We start from the raw sequence: 7,303 nt of genomic DNA on the forward strand, positions 1-7,303 counted from the left end.
AAGTGGAGGTGAGAATTGAATATGAAGTGATAATATATTTAAAAGTTTGAGTTTAAAGAGTGAGAGAACAATGTACCAGAAGAAAGAGCTAGGAAGAAGGGGGCAATTAATTTCACAAAAAAAAAGAGGTAAGCAAAAGCCTTTAATGTGGATTGAGAGGAGAGTTTGAGGGGGTTAGTGAGTGAGCCTTATTATCATTAGAATTGGCTCAGAAAGGGAATAACCTACATATACAATTGAGTATAGAAATATACCTTATCCTAGAGTAAAACAGAGGGGGAAGAAAAATGGGAGGTGGGGGAGGTGATAGATGGAAGGGAAGATTTTGGAAATAGGTAGTCAAATGCAAAATATTTTTGAGGAGGGAACAGGATGAAAGGACAGATAGAATAGAATAAAAAGTGTGGGAGGAATAGGATGGAGGGAAATAGTAACTTCAGGGAAAAATACTGAAACAAGTTTGTCTGATGAAGACCTCATTTCTCAAACATAGAGAATTGAATCAAATTTATAAAAAATCATAGTCATTCCCCAATTGATAAATGATCAAAGAAATGAATAGTTTTCAAATGTAGTATCAACGCTATCTACAGCCATATTAAAAAGTGTTCTAAATCACTATTAATTGAACTAACATTTGGAGAAAATTCTGATATTGGTAAATATAACAGAAAGTGAAAAATAACAAATATTGGAAGGGATATATGAATAATGAGGCATTAATACACTTTGTGAGAAGATGTGAAGTGTTTCAACATTTCTGCAGAGCAAATTGAACTATGCCTAAAGGGCTATTATACCATACCTAACCTTTAACTTAGCAATGCCACTACCAGGTCTATATTCAAGAAGAGATGAAAAATAGGAAGGAAAAGGACATACATTTTTATCAGCATCACTTTTTTATTTTATTTTTTGATTATTGTGAATTTTCTTAGACAAGGTAATAATGATTCATTCCACATCTAAGTAAAATTTTCTAGCCCTAATAGTCTTGAAAAAATAATTAATGAATAACTACACAAAATGTGTCATGCAATTTCATTTCTCTGATGTACTAGAAATTCAGTAGGTACTCATATACTTGATGAAACTACTCATGTGATATATACTTAGAATAAATGCAATATTAGCCATATAGATACAAAACAATTACTTTTCAAATTCTTTGCATAGTCTTGTTTCATATGCAGAGCAAGGAAGATTGATTCTCACCCTTAGTTTACAGTATATTAGTATATAAATAACCAAGAAATGGTTATGCTTTGGTATGGTAAGAATAGAAATACCAAGGGATTGTTAATTAAAATCAGTGTATATATTTGGGAGTTGGCCTGTTGTAGTAGAAGACAATTTGCAAAAAGGATTTGGGGGAAATCTAGGCAGTTATGAAATATGTCCAAATAATCTGTAAAGGCAAAAGTGAAGGGATTGTCAGATTGTACAGGAAAGCATGATTAAGACATGGTGAGATTATTTTTGTGCTATGATCATCCTTGATCTCCCACAAATGAAAAACTGTATATAATGTCAAAAGTCTCTGTACAGGTTTGAAAGAATATGAGTTGTGCTTGAGTCAAGACTGACATTTAAGCTGAAGTTTATATGAACTATATGAAAATCTGGGAAGTTTTTGAGAAATTCTCTTAAATTCATATGGGAGCCTTATTTCAAATTATTCCAGTTATTCCAAAATTTAGCCTTTGGTATTCAAAAAAGTCAGAAAATGAAATTCTGTGGGAAAACAGCAATTATTTAGTGTTCAAACATATTGTTAAATTTCCATGTCTTGGAATTTTCTAATATCTAAATGGATATTTGATATCTTCCCAATTTTGTTTCCATAAGGAAACTATGCAGTTTCATCCTCCAGTGATCTGAAATTGTTAATTTTGAATTTAATACTTAGAATCACATTGAAAAGATATCTAGTCCTGACAAATTCTATAAGAACATTGACAAGATTCACATGAATTGGGAATGAATTATTAGATGTGAAAAATACCAATTAAATTATTTTCAGTTAGATTTCAGAGTCATAAAGTCATAGCTGCATTATAGCAGAATTACTTCTGCCTTTTTCCAATTCATAGAAATAATTGACAAAAAATGAGTGTCCTTTGTATTTAAATAAACCTAGGTTATTTTGCTAGGTTATTATTAAAAAGAACTTCACAGTTTTTTATGATTTTGTTAATTGACTTTTTTTTCGGTTTTTATCAAGATGATGGGATTAAGTGACTTGCCCAAGGTCACACAACTATGTGAGTGTCTGAGGCTGAATTTGAACTCAGGTCCTCCTGACTCAAGGGCCAGTGTTCTATCTACTGTAACACCTTGCTGTTCCAATTTAATTAATTATCTAGACAAAATCAAATGATGAAGAAAATGTTAATAATGCAAATTAAACTTTATGTATATCATGGATACACTTTTTTAAAAGCAGTTGTTGAACATACTCCAGGACACTTCTATTTAAAATCTTTACCAACTATCCCCTCTATACCTTTCCAGACTTAATAAAACATTATTTTCTATTCATTCAATTTTCAATATAGCTATGCTGACTTTTGCACCATTCCTGAGACATTACGCCAATAGCCAGAGTTCTTGATAGTGCCCTGTCTATCCTCCATGCCGTCTTCTCCCCTTCACATCTTTGTTTGCTTCTACTAATGTTTCTCTTAGCAGGTAGTACTTCCCCATATCCCTAATAAAAGTTTGATTAACTGGCATAGATTTCCTATATTTCTGTATAAATGATGTTCCCCTGATTAAATAAATACTCATTGACTAAAGCTGTCTCATTGGTCTCTTCATATCCCAGCACATAGGCACAAATAAATGTTAGTTGATTGATTACTACTCTGTTGGAAGCTGACTAACTGCTGGCCTATCAGGAACCTAGGATCACCTTCACATCTCAATGGAAAACTAAATCACCTAGGATGTTACAAAGTATCTGATATCTTTGCTATTCAATACTCCCTGTCCCTGAACAATCATAGGAAACTTTGGCTTGCCTTTCATAGAAATATGTCTCAATTCCTTACCTCTTCTGGTATTTAAGATTCTTGCATGTGAGGTATCATCATCTTTCAAGAGAACTTTGCTATTCTTTCAGTTCTAATATTTTTTGAAAACCACTCCATTCTTTAATTTTTCTTTAATATTAAAAGTACAGTGATTCATATGTGTAAGCATTTTCTTCTTTTTTTTTTCTTTCTTGGTTCTATAGATAGATGAGTCCTTGGCGGAAAGTATTTATTCATTCACCTTCATCAGCTATACAGAACAATATACATTAATGACTCTATATAAATGATAAATAATAACAACTCTCAAGCCAAGTTACTTAGCTTCCCTAATGAATGTTTGAATTTCTCTCAAGAGAATACATTCTCTTTGCCCCCATCAGTGGAGGGAATGAAATAATATAAAATTTTTCCCTATTGCTGCTTTAGATGACTGCAGTTAAATCTTCATGGGTACAGTGGAAATCATTAGGAAAAAATTATCAATGCTACTTAGCATTTTAGTAATGTTAACTAATTATGCATCAGTTTTTCATATATTAGATAATGTGAAAATTAACTCTTACAGTGATTTATTTCTTGGACTGGAAAATGATGAGTATATTCTAGAAATAATTTAATTTTAATATTAGAGAAAATCTTTCACTGCTGTCCACTCCTTGTGGACATGCATCACTTCTTGTCTTGCAACTTCAATTAAGTAATCCAAATCCTGTAGTCCTTAAAGAAGCTTGGTCAGGACCTCATTAATTCCCTTTTCTTAGAGAATACTAATAATAACAATTTGCATTTTTATAGAAAATGAATGTTTATGAAGACTTATCCCCTCCAACCAGCTTATGAAATTTGTAGTGTGAGGCTTGTTATCCCCATTTTTTAAATGATGCACTTAGACTGTGAGAAGTTAATTAGTCTAAATTTGTAGCCAGTTAAGGACAAGATAAAAAATAAAATAAAAAATGGGAAAGGATGGATAAGGTTATAGGAAAGAATAATGCAATAGAAAAGAGAAACTTTTATATGCTGAATAAGTAAATGGCCAAAAAATCAGGCAAAGATTTTAAAACAATAGAATTCAAACTATAATGAACACTTGAAAACAGGAAATTGCTTGGATATTGGAGTGCTCATAAGACAGCTGAATAACAAAAGGAAAGACAATTCTCAATTCAGAAAGTTATGGCTTAGACTATTGCGTTAAAAGCTTACTGCCTGTGAGACTCTGAACAAGTCATATACACATATGCATACATATATACACATTCTATGCCTATGAACCACCTGTATTTCCTCACTTGTATTTCCCATTCCTCTCCTCACATACATATGAGACCTGAAAATGTTTGAATTATCCAAAATCACACAAATTATAAATAAGAGAACTGAAATTCCAACCAAACTTCTGACTCCAAATCCAGTGCTAGTTTCCCAATATTGTACTTTTCGGTGAAAGAGAAGGTTTTAAAAAGATACAATCAAAGATTCCCTTAAAATGGACTCCTTGTTGCATTCTTGATTGGAGAAAAATATCAGTGACAATAATTTTTCATGTCTTCCTGTTTACCCGTAAGATTTAAATGTGTTAGAAAAAAAATAGCAATTTGGTTTTATTTGTTTTTTTTTATTCACCTTGGACAATATTATTTTCTAATTTTTTGAAGAAAGAAAATCAGATTACTGCAATTAGATTTTACATGATACATGTTAGGATTTTGGTTCATTTTGAAGATAATCTCAACTCCATTCTTATATGTCCCAGATTTTCCTGGTATAAATGACAATTGAGGAACTCCTGTGACCATTCATTTTCTGTCAGGTAACATTTTTCTTTAGATCACTAAATTTAAGTATGGTTGTTGGGGTATTTTTATATCCATGACTGATAGTCCATGTAGAAACACCATATTCTTCTATGAATATATTCCTGTATCTACTATCATGGACATATTATAAACCATTCTTCTATAAACCATTAATCTGCTCCAGAAGGATTTAAAGGATTAGTAAAGCATATCCATCTTTTATTTAGTTTCTTTTCCCATTTTACCTCATAATTGCTGAAATAATTTGCCTATTTAACTTATTAAAAGTTGTTTTAATTTCACTCCTTCATCTCCTCTCTTCTTTTGTTTTAATATATCATCCCATCTCTGGTAAGAAATTAGATTCATCTTGACAATAAGACAATTAGTTTTCACAGAAGCTTTATTTTCAGAATTAGAACCATTTTGTATGGCAAAATGTATTACTGAGACAATTTGTTTTTATCTTTACAAAACCATAAATTATTCACATTGAACAGGAACTTAGAAATATAATTCTACCTTCTTCAATTTGTAGTTGAAGCAATTAAAGGACAAAGAGGTTAACTGACTTGCCTAGATCAAGTACATAACAGGATGTCAGAACTAAGACTGCAATGATAAATATTGAGATGAACAGTGTGCTTTATTCTTCACAAAGAGCATTACACACATAATAATGGTACCATTTTAGAGAAGAAACTACCAATTAGTGAGGAGAAACTGAATTTTATTAAAGATCATTTAGCCAATAAGTAATTAAAAGAGTTTCTGAAATGATATCCATTGTTCTTTCCTACTTAGTATTTTGATATTCTTCATTACATTCCATAGTATTTCACTCTTCTGATCTCACCAATATCCATCTAAATTAACAACTCATTTTTAAAATATCAAATTTGAAATTATCAAAATTAAATTTGAAAATATCAAATTTAAAATATCAGATTTGAGCAAAGTGGGCATAAGGGTAGGTAGAATAGAATATAGAACATTGGACTTAGAGTCAAGAGTTTGAATCCTAAATCAAGTATTAGCTAGCTATGTGACACTTTACAAATCATTAAGCAATCCATTTCAATTTTCTAATCTATAAATGGTGGCAACTGATAGTTCCTGACTCAAAGATTCATTGTAATCATTAAATGAAAAGAAAAAAATAACTTTATTTACTTTCAAGAATTGTTGTGAACATCAAATAATATATTTTAAAGTATTTTACAAAGCTCAAAATCCTTTCTAAATATCTTTTTTATTTCTCAATAGTTGGTACACCCAACTATTTCTCACCTAAAAATTGTTTCTCAGACAAGCCTATTATCTATTGTCTGTCATTGTAGTAGTATGGGACCTCTCCAAAAGACTCTCAGTAAATTATTCCAAGTATGATAGTTTATGAATAACTCATTAGTATTTTAATTCAATTTATGTTTAACTTTTTATAATATACAATAAATATATTTTACTCTGTACATGCTTCAGGTCAGAATTAGGATGTTAGCAGTAACAGGTTTTAGAAACCTAATGTTTAGAAGAGATTTTCATGATGATAACAATGGAAGACAGGAGAAATTGAAAAACCTTTGAAACTCTAATCAAAGCAGGGTCCTATCACATTTTTGATAAAATTTGTCCTTTCCCCCCCCATACCCAACCCTTTATAGAAAAGGATTGTTACAAAGTTAGGCTACTACTGTCAGGGAATAAAGGGGATAAGGTGGATCCAAATGAGAAAGATGTAAAACAAAAATTTCAAATAGACAGTTAATGACTTGCTGAGAATTAAATAGCTAACAGAAAATGTTTGAGACCAGATTTGAACTTAGCTCTTCATGATTCCAAACATAGGGGTCTATCCAATGTCCCACCTAGACCTCTCATATGATATTTACCCAATATAAGAGTAAATAATATGATCATAAGAGGACAGTGCATATTTCTTCCCGAATTCATATTTGTTACTATATTTTAAAATTAGTCTGTCTTTGTCATTTTATTTTTATCATATATTTCTTTAGCAAAATAAATTTTATGGAACAGAAGTATGTGATTTAATATATAATTCTGTTTTGTAGTTATTTAAAAATGAGTGTTTTTTGTAAATAACTTAGATCATATTTTAGAAAATGAAAATAAAAGCATCCTTCAACAAATATTTAATGACTTACAAAATATCCTGTAAACAGAGAAGATAAATGTGTGGGGGCTAGTACTTTATCTAAGAATGGGATGTTAGACAAATACGGATGATATTACCATCTTGTATCTAAACTGGAACAATATAATAAAATTATAACTGCTACTTTGAAATCTAAAAGGCTAAAATGGAATTGAAAAATAGAAAGGGGTAAAAGATCTCAAGAATTAATCTTTGACTTCACCCTTTTCCCCTTTGCTATTATGTAACCTAGAATTTTTTCATACTTCCATTAGAGTGACAGGTAGGTAAATTATTTGATCACAAAA

The sequence above is a fragment of the Macrotis lagotis genome, chromosome 1 (assembly GCF_037893015.1).
Source record: "Macrotis lagotis isolate mMagLag1 chromosome 1, bilby.v1.9.chrom.fasta, whole genome shotgun sequence".
In the NCBI taxonomy this organism is placed as follows: Eukaryota; Metazoa; Chordata; class Mammalia; order Peramelemorphia; family Peramelidae; genus Macrotis; species Macrotis lagotis.